This window comes from Anopheles maculipalpis, chromosome 2RL, assembly GCF_943734695.1.
Source record: "Anopheles maculipalpis chromosome 2RL, idAnoMacuDA_375_x, whole genome shotgun sequence".
In the NCBI taxonomy this organism is placed as follows: Eukaryota; Metazoa; Arthropoda; class Insecta; order Diptera; family Culicidae; genus Anopheles; species Anopheles maculipalpis.
This window is the reverse complement of record NC_064871.1, coordinates 27,951,765-27,968,991: the sequence shown is the minus strand read 5'-3', so window position 1 is coordinate 27,968,991 and position 17,227 is coordinate 27,951,765. Positions and strand designations below refer to the sequence as shown.

At 41.8% G+C, this 17,227-nt stretch overlaps 1 protein-coding gene across 1 annotated transcript in view; it reads left to right on the top strand.

Annotated features, from left to right (window-relative positions):
- LOC126565883 (uncharacterized) overlaps positions 1-17,227 on the top strand; it is a 482,940-nt gene that overhangs the window by 65,308 nt on the left and 400,405 nt on the right. The gene's annotated exons all lie outside the window — the stretch shown is intronic.

Sequence of the window (17,227 nt, the reverse complement as noted above, 5' to 3'; positions counted from 1 at the left end):
CATCTTCATTAAGAAGTAGCAGACAATGATTGCCTGAATAGAATGGTTGCTTAAAGTTGTACAGGTTAGAATAACTTCTTCTTATCTTAAATACTTTGAGACTTCATCTGAGGAATTTATCCTTCGCCTGTTTTGATCTAAACTCAATTTAACATCACTAAACACGAAAGTAGTTTACCTCGACTTTTGGTGAGAAATCGTTTACTAAACTTTAGTGTTCTCAATATTGTCTACTGCAGAGCCGACTTCTCGCTTACTCTACTGGGCTTTGAACAGTACTTCCAAAAATGGTTAAATGATTTCTCCAACTTCTGTCTGTCCCTTCAATCCTACAATTAATTATACCTGTCCTACGGCTGTCTTGTGCGCGGTTCTTGCTCTGTCAAAATGATTTCATCACTTTCCACTCTAGGATGTATTGGAACGAGGTTGGTAGCATGTGTCAATTTTTGTTGTTACACACTGCCCCAAGAATGCCACCTCATGTCCACCTCTCGAAGGTATTGGGCGTCGCTTGGCTAATGTCTGGTTCTTTACAATCATGCCCACGAAGCCTGTGGCTGCGAACGTGGTAGACTACCACCACTGCCCGTGATTCTACCCCGGTCTTACCATAACCGTAGGGCGCACCCAAGAAATCGTGTGTAGCAGTTCCGCGCCCAGTTCCTCGATGACATTGAGCAACCACCGCAGTGGCATGAAAGTAAACCTGATCGACCTGCCGCTATTCAGTCCGAAATGGGCTTACCGGACCATCTGTTTCGGGAGGAAAAGCGGAGAGGTTAGATCGCCCGTACCTGATACCGAGACACTGCTGACACACTGGCCCATCATCACGAGCAACTTGTAAGGCGCTGCGGATGGCCCGTGGGTCCCGCATCCCTGTTGCAACGCAAAGTAATTTTTATTGTCCCAAGCATTGGCCAAAAGGGAAGGTTCACCGCGGCTATTGATTATCGCGACCTATCACACGATCTATATGGTTTGGTGGGTTAGCTTGACCTAGTTATTGGAAGGTGCCATCACGGTGACTTTGGTCACACCACACCGACTGTCTCACGCATACCGACAGCGATAGCGCTGTGGTTATTAAAATTTCAATCTACCCCATTGCCAACCCTTGGAATCTTCTGCTTCTCGTGCGATGACATCCAATTTTCTAAAACGAGCATCAGCGGCATAATGGCCCTTCGGGTGTCTTGTGACGTTTGGTTTGCTGGAGATGGAAGTCACCGGTCACGACGCAACCTTGACACTCGAACTGGACGGATGATTGAAGTGGAACGGTACACAGTAAGGTGTTTTTTTTAGTCGTTAAAAGTTCTCAGGTGTTAGATCAAACGTCAGGTATTGGAACTTGTGTTGTGACATGCTTCTGTACCTTACTGTGTCCGAAATCCATCATTTGATGAATGTTATGTTACCTTCATTGCAGAAATATGCATTTATTTCCTGGAGATGTGGTTTCGATCTGATATGAAAAGGTTTTAGGCTTATTTAGTGTCTTTAGCGTACAAAATAGTTTTTTTTTGCCGTGATCAATCAGACGATCTACGTTGCGTGAGACGTAGGCATCCAATATTAATTCCAATTCTCACGAAACTTGGCGAGTGATTCACTGAAGCAAGTTCACACTCTATTAAGCTGGTGACTATCGCTGATGGATTAAAGTGTGGATGGTTTAGTAGCTACCGAGTTTAAAAAAAAAACCTTTTTCGTTGTTTTTTGTTTATGCTTTAGCGTGGGTTTCCGTCAAGGTTTTTGATCTTGCCTGCTGATGACGATGTCGTACACAATGTGATGAATCAAAGTTGAGACTATAGAGTGGAGGTGTTCAATTTTCTGTTGAACCGATGGTGATGGCCATTTATTGATCGAGCTCGTCGTGTGAAAATGTGTTTTTCGTGACGTAAGGTTGCGAAAAATAATCATGCAAAATATACAAGAAAAACAGTAAATTTGTCCGGCACACTCAATTCTTTTGCCCTAAATTTTCGTTCGTATTGTGCTAATTATTGCTAAACATCATTCTTGGATTCAATACAGTGGAAAGTTGTATTTGGAGCGTGTTAATTAAGTTATCATTTGCCATTTTCGGGGTAAACGATCTTCTGTCACAATGTTTTAAGTGTCACAATTTGTTTTCATTAGAAGTATGTTGTGCATACTCATTGTGAAATAGCTAAGGATTAGTCATTAGTTCAGACAAACCGTTGAACACAATTACTTTACATTTTAGCAATGAGCTGCCTATTACCTTCCCCATATCAGAAGTCAAAATAAAATTCGATTAATAGCAAAGATAAGCATTCGTTCCATGTGCATCGCAATACGTACTACTGCCCACCTGCCGAACAGCTTTCAGTTCGCCCAACAGTTGTTTTGCTTGAAATTACAGCCTCTTGAAAGGAAACAACCGTACACGAAAACAGGTTATGATGGATCGAAATCAACGACAGAAAGCGAGCATAAATGCGTTGACCGCATTCTTGTGCAGACAATCTCCGCAAACGGCCAAGCCATTAACCCTTTCGCGGTCTCGGTCTGTAAAGTTTCAACCGATTGCATAATTGCACGATGTTTCCAATTACTCTTTTTCACTGTGGTCTGTTTTTTTTGTGTCTCCCTTAGTTGCGCACCTTCTAGTTGACAGTTTGTGGCCTAATCTTGCCAGTAGTAATCGTGATTGAAATTTTTCATTTTTTCCTCCTTTTTGGATTAGATAGATAACCACCTTGCTGCTGCCACCTTTCTTAGAAACGTTTTCAATTTTTAATCAAGCAAATGCGTGTCCCTTTGAAAATTGCAGACGTAAATCTTGGCCTGGAGCCTGTGAGGTAAAGATTTACCGAAGCTCGGTTACGGTAGACCGGAAAGCAAATGATGCGAAATAAAATCACAATTCTTGCCTAAACCACTAGCATGTTGTAACATCTCCATCGCACAGGACCAAACGGAGGGACGTCCGGACGGTCGTAATTTTGAAGCTATGGTTTAGGCCAACTTTTCGAAGGTCCTTTTCACGGGGCCGGATTGTAATGAACCATTACACCTGGGGATTTATTGCTACCGGTAAATGTCAACCTCTTTATTAATAACATCTGCATTTTTGTGGCCGTTGAGCAGCAGTTTCGGTTTTTGGGGGAAGTGTTGCCCGTTTCCCATTCGGAGTGAAACATTAATGAAGGCGTGTGCCGCCCATTCCATCGGGGAAAGGTGAAAATCTGTCGGAAAATTGACATAGACACGTGCTTTTTAATTGCCAGACGGCGGTAGCCAGGTTGAACCCTTTTTTTTGTAGCTTGCCAAAGGACTGACTGTTGATGGTGCCCGAAATCAAAGGCTAAGGGATCGGCTTCCGGTACTGGCTGTCGAGACATAGGCAAAGGCTTGGTAAATGACGATTTATGTTAGGGTGATGGTATGGACCTAACCGAGGAAGCTATTTCGCTTCATAGTTATTTTTATACATTACCAAAGAAGCGCTTCTTGTTGCTGGTGGTAAGTTTACACAAGCAACGTGACGGGCCCCGGTAAGTCTACAGTTTCATGTCTGTTGACTCTTGTCTACCGGGTTAGCCGTGGCGTGTAAGATCTGTGCTGGGTGTAAAATCTGAATTCTTCACCCTAGATAAAAGGGGTAGCAAACAAGCAAGTGCTGTGTGCTGTGGACTGCTAGTATCCCGTACTATCACCTTCTAAAAGGGATTGATTGGCAACGACTGAGAGGATGGGGAAGGAAGCATTTTACACAGGAGAATAAAATTATTGATATTGAGAAGGGTGACCGCAATCTGCGTTTTACTGCGGTTGTATGCTGATGTTTGCTATTTCCTTGTTCCCTTCACCGTGTTAACTTACTTTGGCAAAGGAACCTGCTGGAAGTGGATTTTCCAGCCAAAGGTGCCACTGTCCGACTGGCTGGTTTGTGGAGGGATGTGAAGCAAATTCTGTAATACATGTTTAATGTACAACCCCGGACTTTCTGGGCTCTCTGTTTGGTAGATGATTCGGGTTTGGATTGCAATCGTAAACATAAAGTAAACAGATGTTACATCAAACGAACGTTCTATCCACTTAAGGAGTAAATCGTTCAGACACGCTTAAGGACTCGTTTCGTTTGGTATGGGAAAGTAAAGGAGTGTGATTTTCGATGTAAATATATTGACAATTTAGACTTATTGTGCTGAGCTGCAATAAATGTATTTTGATTTATTTAAAATTTGTGAACATTTTACTTAGCAAAACGTAAAACATTGTTGAATTAACTTTGCTTGTAGAATTTTCCTTTTCAATCTTCACTCGGTTGGAGACAAATTTCGATGATTTTTTTATTTATTTTACCAAACATCAACACGATTTAGATTTTATTTAACAATCAATTAAAATCTATCATTTATACTTGAACGTTTAATGAAATTATTTCCTTCCATCGCACATCGCTTATTAGCTAAGCCTTCAATTAAGGCGCATTGAAACCGATTTCACGGCCAATTAAACATTGAATGGCAGTTTTAATTCACCGTCGCACATTAAACATGCTGAACGTTATCATTTCTGCCGCCGAGCGACGCTTGTTACGTTTCGTTCCATTTACAAACCCGAAGATGATGATTGTTTGTTGGCGCCTTTAAATCACAATCAAATCTGCGTGGCGTAGCTTCCACACAAAGTGCTGTTTTCTTTCGCTCTCAGGGGTTTTTTTTTTCATTTAAAGTATGGCTGGGAGAAAGGAAAAATAATCCCTTGGCGTAAAATTTATGTTTTTCTTGTTCATTGTACATCCCGAAGCCTACGCGATGATGGTGGGCAGCCGACTCGTTTGGGGAAGTAGTAGCGCCAGGACACATTTTTTTTTTTGCTGCTTGATTCCTTCACCACGTTTTATGTTCCCGTAGGGGGCACAAACTGTTGGATGATTTTGCAATTTTCATCACCCTCCAAACGTAGTACGGGAGGTCTACTGGCAAAAGCTATCCCGGTATAAAGAGCGGATAGGATGAACGTGTGGTGTATCAAAATCTTCACTAACCGGCTGCATGAAACATTGCAAGAAGCGGAAGGTGTTAAATCGGTGTTATCTCTTCGTTCAATATTCTGGGTGCTGCTCGGTGTTTGCTGGAAAAGCTGCTGAAATGCATCCGCGGGAAATTTAAGATCTAGCTTCGGTGCCATTTGTGGGATTAAACGGCGGCAGAAGCATCAGTCGAACTCAGGCAAAATGTACGCATTGGAAGGGTGTTTGTTGCGATTAGGGTGAAATTTATGGGTTATTGTACATACGTGGCTTAGTGAATGCTCGTAATCCTTAAAATGGTATATTTTAACCAACTTAAAGCGTAGAATTGGCGGAGAAACATATACACAGAGCACACGCATGGTTCGCTAGCACAAAGGAGGACTCTTTAAATTGTTGTTATGGTTGGATATGTGGAAAATTTATTTTGCCAATTTAAACAGCATTCATTCGCTTTTAAGCCAAGACTCTCTTCTTCTGCTACAAACAGAACACTTATGCCACACCGGAACATTTAATTATTTAATATCCGACTTAAATTGACAGTGTTTCCGGCAACACAAAAAAAAAAAACGCCGATTCAAACTCAATTATCTATTTGTTACGTACATTTTCAAGCAGCAGGACACCTTTATCGGGAAATGTGCAAAAATAGTGATTGATTTTTTAGCGTACTGTAAAATTTTCCAATTTACTATAACATTAGCCCCAACCCATGTTAAGTGAAACGATTAGCAAAACCATGCAGAACAAAGGCTACAAAAAAAAAAAAAAATCGGCACCTATTATAGATTGCAAAGAAAAATAGTAACAAAAAAAGTGAAAATCAAACCAAAGTAAAACCAATCGAAGTCTCCAGCTACCCGGTGATGGATCCCGCGAAAATCGGACGATCGATCGATGGTGGTTTTTCCTCGCAGCGTAATCTGCACCTTGAGCAAAAAGCTCCGTAAGAAAGCTTCTGCTTCGGTGAAATCGAAACTCGAGCGTCTGCGTCCTCGCTGGCACGGTCGTAAAATAATCGAGCATGTAATTTCATTAGCGGAAAATAGTGTTTCCCTTTTTTCTTTCACCGGCAGGCGCAGTGTAGCACTCGTGTTTGGTACTGGTTTACGATCAGTAGTTGGCTGAAACCATGGAAGCTGCCATCGCGCGTTGTTAGCTTTCGTTTTCGTTCGATCGATGCATGCTGTTTTGGGGGGTTTTTTTTTGCTTGATTTTCTTTGACATTTCTTAATAGTATCTTTGTTTAGGTTTGTAGACGTCTTGCGGCGTTTTGTAGCTTAAAGTTCTGCTGAAACTACGTAATAGTACCCGGCGATAGAAAAGCCACGTTGTAGTTTGCAGAGCACTGTTTCGCAGATGGCAATATGTCCTGGTAATTGAATGCGCAAAAAAGTAACTATTTTTGAAACACCAACCGAGGGTCGAGGAGCCCTCTTTGCACGGAGCATCAACCCAATTTTCTTCTGTGTACAACCAAAAGCTTCGTGACAACAATTCCGATCGGGTTAGCACATACCCAGGACACACCCTAATTAAATTTGGTCGCTACAAATTGTGTGTACAGCCAATTGCAACCCGATTGCCATGACGATAGGCATGGAAATTAGACCAAATTTGGGCTCGTTACTGGCACCGGTCGTGATGTTTCGTGACCGTCTCTATGAGTTCGATTCGGTAAAGGAAAATTGAAGGAGTTACACGTAAACGAATAGGTAAAGGTTCAATTTCTGCTGTAGTTGTGGAGTTGAGAAGGAAGCAATCTAAAAAGAAATAGATTTAGCTACAGCTGTCGCCATGTTTTGTAAATATTGGTAGATAATTTGCTTAATATGTTTTATACGGAAAATAATGTTAATGTTTGTTTCTTATTGCTATTGGCATTGTGAGGTCAGGCTCAACAGGACAGAATATAAATTGTTGTACACTGTTCATTCAAAATGCTTTCCAAATTTTGATTTTGTAAATATTTATGTGTATTATAAACATGTGCAATAAGTACCCTATTTATATTTTCTCGCCACGCAAACCAACTGCACCAAGCGACCGGATACGAAAAACTAATCCTATCGCGAAAAGGGCAACCCTGTTTACCTTCGGAAGTCATTAATTTTCTATCTGTAAGTCATTCCTGCATACAGCATGACAAAACTTTCCCGCCGATCCAATTTGTTTGCCTTCGCCATCCTTGTGATCCGTGCGCTAAACTCCAACATTTCCATTCGTCACACTGCATTTCACCATCATAACAACTGTCTCTTCCCTGAGTTGCAATCCAATTCGTAGGAGCATCATCTGAACAAGTTGCTTCCGTTTTTTTTTCAAACAGGGCGCGTTATGGATTGCTTTGGGATAGCGTAATGCATGCTGGATAGCGCTTCAGCACATCTGCTCAGCATTCCAAGCCAGGGTGGGCAAATATTTTCTTAAATCTATTCACCCGTCCCTATTCCTATCGGTATGCTCAAACTCATCAGCTAGGGAGTATAGTTTTGCAACCAGCATTCGTGTGTTATCTTACGGTTGGTTGTGCAAAAGGAGCTGTTCTAACACCTGAGGTTCGCACACGGTGAAACGGTGTACCTGTACAGCCATGTACACTGAGAACATTCGACAGGGAAAAGTTTTTCCACGGTTCATGTCAGCATCTTGTGCGGTGTTTATGGCATTACATTTGGCTGATGGAAATACAGTCTACAGGAAATTGTACACTTGAGCATATGAACAGTTACGCCGGAGTGAATTTGAATCAACAATAGTGCTCGGTTAGAGGAAAGTGTTTGTCGCCGTAACGGATGAAACATTGCTTCGCATCTCGTAGAAGACTTATGCTTATTTAACTCTAAAAAAAGCCTTCACGTAATACTTTTGTCCTACAGTAAAACATTAGGATGGTATCTTTTGTTTTCCCTTTTGTTAATACACCTTTCAGCATTGGTTTGATCATTATAAGCAAACAAAGTATGCTGATGCTTCTCACGTTCAAATAGCAAGGACAGTGCGCGAGCTATGGTTGTACCGAATTTACACACCAAATTAACATCCTTCATCAGCATCGTTGTGAAAGGAATAATCCGCTGTGGCCAGCATAATTCGTACAGGGCGCATGCCGCAATTCATCTTCAACATCTCTCTGTCACGTCCGAACGGCTGTGCGGCGTTTAAAGATCCATGGCCAGATGGAGCAGGGCCGCACACGAAAGGTCCTAACATATAACCTCACCTCCCGGTGGTTCACGGTTAGGGTGAGTGAAGCCTTCGAGAATGTGTGCCACACGATGAACATAAATCCAAGTGCACGTGCTATGGTTCGCAGCGGTTTGGTGATTGCGCAACGACAAGTGCAGCATATCGCGTGTAAACCTCATAGGGCTTGTGTTCCCTTCTGTTTGTGCACCTGAGCGTCTTTAACGTCTTAAGCGCAAGAAGGTATCCCAAGGTTTGGTTTGATGGTAACATCTTCACCGCTTCATCGTTGCAAACAACGGGGGTTTGTATCGAGCGAAAGTTTAGATCCGTGGCATCCGTGGTCTGGTGTGTGTGTGTGTGTATGTTTGCTTTAATTAAGCTGCACGAGCTGGATGATGTTGTGACAGATTTAATTAGTTCCTACAGGGGAAAACTTTCGCAGAGCTAATAGATAGAAAACAGAAATGTGCTTACCATACATGGGGAATGCTACGGTACGCCGGTGGATGAATGATTCTAATGCAGATGAACCAATGTGCGGAGTTAAGTCTATTCATTATTGTAGTAAACAATCTAATCTGAAATTGCATAATGGAGTTGATGATTAGTTTGTGCTGGTGCTCAACCATTTGTTAATAGGATGAGATAGTCACATGCAAAGATTATTTAAGTAATATGTTCAAAAGAACATAATAAAAGGTAACATCTGATTGCTATATTTTGTACATGACATTACGTTCATGTTTTTGATACTTCGAAGCTGTATCCCACCTTTAATGGTGCAATCCAATAGAAACTCTACCGTTTGACGATGCACCAGGCGAAGCACCCCTATGGTGACCGATCTTCCAATTAACGAGGTAGTTGGCCACTCTCGCACAGCTGGTTGTGAGGCTCCTGGCCTCAACTGTAATCAGCAAGCATCCTGATAGAAATACTTCGCCCATCATTCCTGTGGAGAAATCGATAATAATTGGATTTAGGTTGTTTGATCTCACAGTCAGCCTGACGGAGCAAACGGAGTTTCGAAATTTTTCGTACATCCTCACGGACATCATCACCTAACGCAGGAAGCACATTTCGCCATTAACGAAGCAAATCTCCAACTCACCAGATTTGTATCAGGACGTACGAGAGTTATATATTGGGAGAAAATTCAATTTTCTCGTTTCAATATTTGCTTGCCGGTAGATTGCATGATCCGTTAATGAAGTGCTTGAGCGGAAGGCTCACTTTATGAGATATTTGGATAAAAATCTTGCCTAAATTTCCTCTTTCTGCCAGCCGGGTGGAAATTAAAAATCTCCTACCTTAACCAAACTAGGCTCTTGCGTTCAGTGTCGTAATAAAGTAGATATTAATCGATCAAACAGTCAATTTCCTGCCCATGTTGGGGAAACTTTTCGGGCCTTACTAGCCGCTTGCATCATAATTCGAACGTATGGCACGCGGTCCCTACTTTCCCTTTTCCGAAGAAATCGGGTTAAGAGCTGCCGATAGAACTTTGCTACCGAATGGGAAGGTTCTGAAGCCATCAGTAAATACCACTGCTTGGTCGTATTAAGAGCTTACCAAGCTTATCACCGGTGCAACCTTTGACCAGGTCCGTTACGCAACGGAAAGAAAAAGCCGCATCGGCATATTTATTACCTACCAGGAGAAAGTCTTTACCTTTTGACGGGCAATCGGGCAGGAGGAACACCTTTTTGCGAGAGGCCATATAAAGATGGTTTTTAATCACTACAGTGACTACAGGAGACCGGGTCAAGTAATGGAGGCGTATGTACGAACCGTTTCGTAACCGGTTCATCGTACAGCACTCATAAATCGTCAGGTAAAACAGGATTAAAATCATGTCTCTGCTAATTTATCGTGTATGGTTGAACTTTTTTTTTGCGTCTTTCTACATCTAGTTTGTTCATCTTCAAACGTATCTGAGGTGATAGGTCCTGCAAGGTTTACACACGATCGGAGGTACACTTAAACTCGTACAAAGTTTCGCCAAGATAATTTGCATGATAAAAACGCGACACTTTTTCGCAGATCATCGCCACAGCCAATTCCGGTAGCGTGGAAGTGTGGCAGAAAATTTATGATCCCATTGTTGGCGCTCGCATCGTCGTGCATATTCACCACGCGTTCAATTTGCCTGCCAATGTCTTGTGTACAGTGTGTCCGTGTGTAGTGGGTTTGTGCAGTTTTGTGCCAGACAAAATAAGCAACAAAATAATGCACACACACACACACACAAAACACAAGGGCAGAGTTTGAATTGCCTTTTGGGGAAAATAATCATTCCATTTTTCATATGTTGAGACTACAGCCGGTGAAGCCGTTCCGTGGGAAGATGTGTGTATATGTTTCGTTTTTGTTTTCTTATCGCGATTTCCATTCAGATACGGCAGCTTATGAAGCTGAGCGGCGATGTTGCGTTTTCCCCCCCGCTTGCCAATCGTAAATGCAAACACACACGATGATGATGGTACATGGAAAAAAACGAAACCTTAAAGGAAAACATAAACAAAACATGGGGACAAAATGTAGAAAATGAGGGTTAAAATAAACCTTCCAGTAGGAAAGACAAATGAAACAGCAAGGAAGCGAATGCAAAAAGCAAAATAAACGAAACCGTACGAATGCCATCCAAATTGTGCGAAGACGAATGATGTGCTATAAACAATGAGTGGAATAAAAATTATCATGAGCCAAATTAGTGTCCGCTTCCCAGGGATGGATCCGTTCGTTGGAGTTTGGCACGCGAAACTGAACGTGCCGCTAGTGCTGGAGTAAGCGTTTGCCGTCAAAATTAAGTCAACTTTATGGCTTAACGCAGGTGATCGGGGGCCGCATGGAGAAAAAGAAAGAAAGTGGTCACTGTTGGTTGGCATATCTGCCGGAAATAGAAGTAATCAAAATTAAAGACGTGATAAAACACGGGTGCAACAATAGGTCTCCGTACATGAAGGAAATGTTTGGCAGAGTCGTCATTGCTTGGTGAGGGAAAAAAACTCAACACTTATGTGTTGCAATGGAAATAAAAGTGCAAACATCGCTCTCTTACAGAAGCTCTGGATAAATTTCATTTTGCTCACTGAATTGCCATTTTCCTCATGTGTGTGTGTGTGCTACAGCTTGAACTTAAGCGTACGCACTTTATCACTGTGGCAAAATAAAAATTTGGCAAAGAGTCACTAGCGTCGACGCGCCCACATCCGGTGCTTGCGAGCCTACAGGGAGAAAACCGGGCATCTTTTTTCGTGCTTTCGTTTGAGCCCCACAGAAAACAGCTAAACCGTTGGTAGTGCGCGGTTTGCCAGGGGATGAAATAAATGTAGAAAAAGGAAAAGCAGTTGTTTACCCAGGCTGTATGTTTATCACCGTTTTATCTGATTATACACGCTCGAAGGTGGAAGCAAAGTGAAGAAAACGAAAGGTTTACTTTTCTATCGCTACTGTGTCGTTTACGCGGGAAATTATCTCTACCGAGGAGTGAAGTTGGTGTCTTTATAGCTTCCCATTAAAGGAAAATGAATGCTAAGGATGTTTTACATCTTTACTGCCTTGTAGCAGTTGCAATTTCTTTTGGTTTTTAGTTGCAATTTTCTGGGGGAAAATAATGGAGACATAAACTTGAGTACCACGAAGAATGAGTTGTTTAATTTGTTTCTCTGGAATGGAAGTTTTTTATTTACTCAATATGTTTATCCTGTATAAGTTTGACGTTAGTAAAAACCTGTAAGCATATTAAACGTCAACGTTTGTCATTCAAATGGATACAATAATAATAAACATGATTACGAAAGATCTAAAAAAGAAAATGCAAAGAAAATGCACTTATTAGATCAGACTTTTCCCATTTATGTGTAATGCGCTGCTCAACACAATCGTCCTTTCTTACAGCTTGTGGTTTTCCTATCCAGAAAACAGCTCAAATCAGCCAAGCATGCCCGAAAGAAGGCAAAAAAAAACAAGGAAGAAATGCCTTAAGAAATTTGTACAAAATCAGCGCAAGAAGAGCTGTGAATATGGCACCGAGCCGTAATACTTAAACTGGAAAAAGGCTCAAACAAGAAAAAAAAACACAAAAAGAGAAGTATCACAAATAGAGCTGATTGAAGCCACTTTACGTTTGCTCCTTTTTTTGACGTTTTCCTGCAAGTTGCCCGCAAAAAACGCACGCTACGCGAAAAAATTATCATCCTGTTAGGAGGTGGAAAAACACATTGAACAAGTGCACGCTTTTCCCGTCCCTTCCACTTCATCCCACCCGTTGCCCCAAACAATCCGCGACGCAGGTTTGGCAGGGAAAACAAGAAATCTCTGCCACTAAATTTAGCCCATTTGTATTCGAGGCACAAGCGACGCACAACCTCCGAACCTGGGCTGTTTGCCTGCTCGGCTGCTACGGTGGACGGGAACGGATGCTGCAATATGCTGCTTTATGTGGCCGCATAATATGCCGTATCTGGCACGGTGGCGCCTCACTGCGAGACGATATGAATCGAAACGAATCAACGCAATTTGTGCTGGCGCATCATCATCATCATCATCATCGTCGAGCCCCAGTTGCAGTGGCAACCATGCCAACGGTACAGCACGGTATGGCCCCCTTGTGACGACGCGGGTGTGTTGGATGCATAAAGAAAAACTACAATTTTGTGGGCAATATTCTCCTGGGAACGGTTGATCAAAACCGAAAGTAAAACATTTTACTCTGTTTTTCGCTTTCCTTTGGGTGTTCTTGGGATGGGTTATCTTGTGTGTGTGTGTATGTTGGGTTTGCTTGCTTGTTGGTCTTATCAAATGGAAGACGAGTCCACAAAAACGAGCAGCCGTAAACATTTCCTATGTTTTAAATTTAAATTTTTTTTTCCTTCCAGAAACGTGTAGTCTTCTAGATTACGGAACCGCGTTTGTGTTGCAATATACTGGGAAAAGAAATTTAAGTTGAACCTAAAGTGGAAAAAAGTTTTTGTCCACGTTTTTGATGGGAAAATAAAACGGCTGATTATGCTTCCAAAGAATATTTCTGGAGGTAGTACAATTTCTACTGCACATTCTCGAATGTGTTACCCATTTATGTAATAAACCGAAGTCAGAAAGACGGAACGGCTACGGCTCCTTTCTATGAAGTTTTTGATTAAGGGTTCATTCTTAAGTACATTTGAGTTGGAAAACTTTTGCTAGTGGATGATGAACTTTTCTCTAGTTTAAGTGGTTTTCTCGGTAAAAATGGCATGCGGCCTCACTACTGTATGAATCAACTAAATTGAAAAGTGGTTGTAATTACAGTAGAACGAAGTAAAGAAGTTAAGGACCATATGACTTGCAGTCAAAATTAGTTGAAATGGAATAAAGTAACTTTATTGCAATCATTGTTTTAAACAGTTCTAAACGTTAAATCCCACACCAAACTAGTGTTTGAATTTTGCTCGTCGGGGTTTCACAAAAATAGCACCATTTTTGCAAACAGTGCAGAACCAATCCTTCTTAAGTAACTCGATAGCGTTGCCATGCCCACTGCAAACTCTAGCTCCTGCTTTAGGAAGCCATTAAGTGTGTATTTATAAAAGGCAAGTCTGCTGGTTCGCATCAAATCGGTCACCCAACCACCCCCCACGGGGGTTGATAAGCTTGACGTCCACGAGTATCATCATCCCATAGACGGTGTCCATGCAGCTCTCTGTTTGGTGGTGCCTGAAGTTGACATCCCAGACAAGCAGAACGCATCAGACACGTCGCCGTCCGTACGGTGTCTGTCTGATGCTCCATTATTGCTGTGCTGTCCAAAACAAAATCGACACGCAACGACACCAGCACTTCAAATCGGATTAAAAGTAACGCTTCGATTGATTTAATTAAAGTATTACCATTGAATAAATCTTCGCACCGCTTCGTTTGCTCCGCGGGTTGGGGTTAATTAATTTCGCCTACCAGTATAAGCCTCATAATAATAGGACGTCACGCTTGTTCTGGGGTTTGGGGTGTTGGAGAAGCTTATTTTCAAACAGGAGACGGTGTCAAAATGGGTGAGAAATTCGAAACGATACGATCGGTTGTGGATGTCTGTTGGGAAATGAACACACACACACACACACAACGTAGCGGACGAATGAATAATAAAGTGCTACAATGTATTTCTAGGACGCGTGCTAGTTACATCTCAATAAAAGTAGAAATAAAGGAAAATATTTCTAATGCAGCAGCATGCTGCCGCTGCTAAATAGAAAAGCCACCGAGCGATTCTTTTCATATGCTACTTCTTTTGTGGTGGGCAGTAATTTCAGCAACACGGCTGATTCGTAAGTCATTCTGAATGACTCCATTCCGTTGCACGTTTTGCAGATGGGAAAATATCTCATTAGACTGAAAGCGGAATGCCTTTGCTACGGTGGGAGTTATTTTTCGCGGAAAAAAAACAGCTCCATCCATACGAGTACGCTCGTCCTTCATGGCGTGTCACTAGCATTAGGAGGGAAGATGCCGGGATGAAGTGAACATTAGTCAACGCTACTTGACAGTACCCATCATGAACATCGGCGTTCATCATCACCACTATTCATCACCTTCATTCATAGTAGCGATAAGTGGTGAAAAATTATCAGCCACTTTGGAGGAAAAGAAAATGTTTGCTCTCTCTCTCTCGATCATGAAGTTCAGCGAGGAGCTCGATGTGCCAAGAATGTTGTTTTTACAATTTATTTGGGTCGTTTGCAGTGGATAGTTCTCTAAGGCAGGAAAGCATAATATTATTTTGAAATATTCTGCAACTAAAACAAACGAATGCGATGGGGTTTTTCATTACAATTTCAACGATAATGGTGGAAGCACTTCAAACTAAAATATATTATGCATTCCTGGCAACATTGACAAATACTCTGCAAATTAACAATTTTTTTCGAACCTCAAATTTACATCCGATCAACCTGATCGGTTTATTGAGCTTCGATTTATCGCTGGGAGTTTAGTGGGTCACTGCTTTGAAGTTCAACTCGCTCCACTAACCGCTCCACTGAGGTCGAATGGGTGGGTATGCAAATTGAAAAGCCAGTAAGAGAGAATGATAGAGACAGAGAGAGAGAAAAAAAAACAAAACAAAAAAAAGCATTAAAATCATCCCAACCACAGTTCTACGTGTTCACCGGCTAGCCTAGGCGTTGGAGGCTCAATCGGAACCGCAAGCATAATCCCTCTCGCTCTCGGTGCTGTTTCCCCAACCCGGTCTGGAAAGGATTTCCGTCCATTTCTATCTACGTTGCCACAGACGCGCAGCCGATTGATTCGTCCATTTCGCTTGCCGATGTGGTTAATTGCAAAATATTTGCATTTTAAATTGCACTCAGTGTGTTCCGTCGTTGGTTGGGCGTTGGTACGAGGACGGGTAGGAGCGCGGATTAAAAAGGGAACGCAGTTGGCACTGAGCGAAGTGCAGGAAAGGGCGTTTGGAGCGCCAATATTAGCCACGATTTGGGTTTGCACGAATGGGTTTCAATCGCGCATGAAGGCTCATCGATGGACAAACAGTAAATCAACATGGCGTGCAATAAAACCACCATCGCTTGGATGGGACTGTTGGGTTGGGCGGTTCATAAATTTAATTCAATCTAAATCGGGGCTTTTTTTTCTGCAAGTTTGTGCGACGGTTAACCTTTTAAAATGGATTTTTCATTCGGGTTTGCTCGAGCATATAAATGCAGATAATAGGAGATATGTTTTAAAAAAGTTATGTCGGCGGCATTTTGCAAAATTATCTGCATATTATTACCCCAAAATGATTCACAATTAAATTGAAATAAATGTCATAAGAAAAAGATAATCTCCCGATATAAAATCAATCATAATATATAATCGATTATGTTTTCTTTTCTTTTCCAGGCTTGGTGACACCGCTAGTTGATCTCTTTCCTAAACGGTCTCCTTTAAAGAGATAACACCGGAAAGCGTCCAGCAACTGTGAAGGACATCGACAATTTCATCTACGGATAGCTGCGGTGCCAAATCCGAAAGTTGCCCTCTCGTAAAGATAAATTATTAGGCTACAAATACCCGGCCTGTGGATTTCTCTGCACAACAAAGTGAACACTAAAGGATCATAAATACGCCGGAACGTGTGCTATGATTTATGACCGGTCGGCCCAATCGACGTTTTGTGGCCGACGTGATCTCAAGGAACGCGTGAAGAAAGAATTTGTTACGGACGGCAAATTCTTCCCTTGACAGTCCAGTCGTGGACCAAGACGTTTCCGGGGGTTTTTTTTTGCGTTATCGATGCGTGACGGCGCAAGGGAAACTTTGTCCGTTCTACTTTGTTCAGCGTATGGTGGTTCCCTTTCTATAAGTCAAGTGCTATTTGGTTGAGTGTATGCTTGCTATGTGTTTGTGTGCGATATGCGGTGGAGCATTGTGCATTGTATTACAATTTTGCATTAATTTATCAGTTTCAGTATTCAATTCAATATTTTCTGTGCTATATCTGTTCAGGTCAAAGTGAAAACAATGGTTAAAATCAATTTTGTGCTGATTAAAAATGAATTATAGTTTTCAGAGGGTTGTTTTAACGAAATTAAGAGGGTAAACTGCATTACGAAATTAGATAAATCGCGTTAAAATCGAAACATAAAATATTTAATGAAGGGTCTTTAAATTGATGAGTAGATTTTCATATGATTCAATAGAAAAAAATCATTCCTCTTCCTTGCCATTTAGCTTTCTCACAAAATAAACCGATGCGATCCAACGCCCGTGCGAGTTCGTATGCAGCATAAAAGTGAATGTGTAACAGTGTGAGAAAAGAGTGCAAACGAAACGAGAAAAAAAGGAGGCAAAAATCTGCATCGAAAGTGAAATCAATCGGCTACCGGTCTAGCCACACTAGGGCAGCCCCATGGGCGAAACGTACCGGAAGTGAACCGAAGTGAATCGAACGGTTGGTGCAGGAAACGGCGCCTTACAGTGTGCGGTGGGAAAAAGTTAATTAATCCAAATATTGGTCCGCTTTCGTGCGGCAAACCATTAACC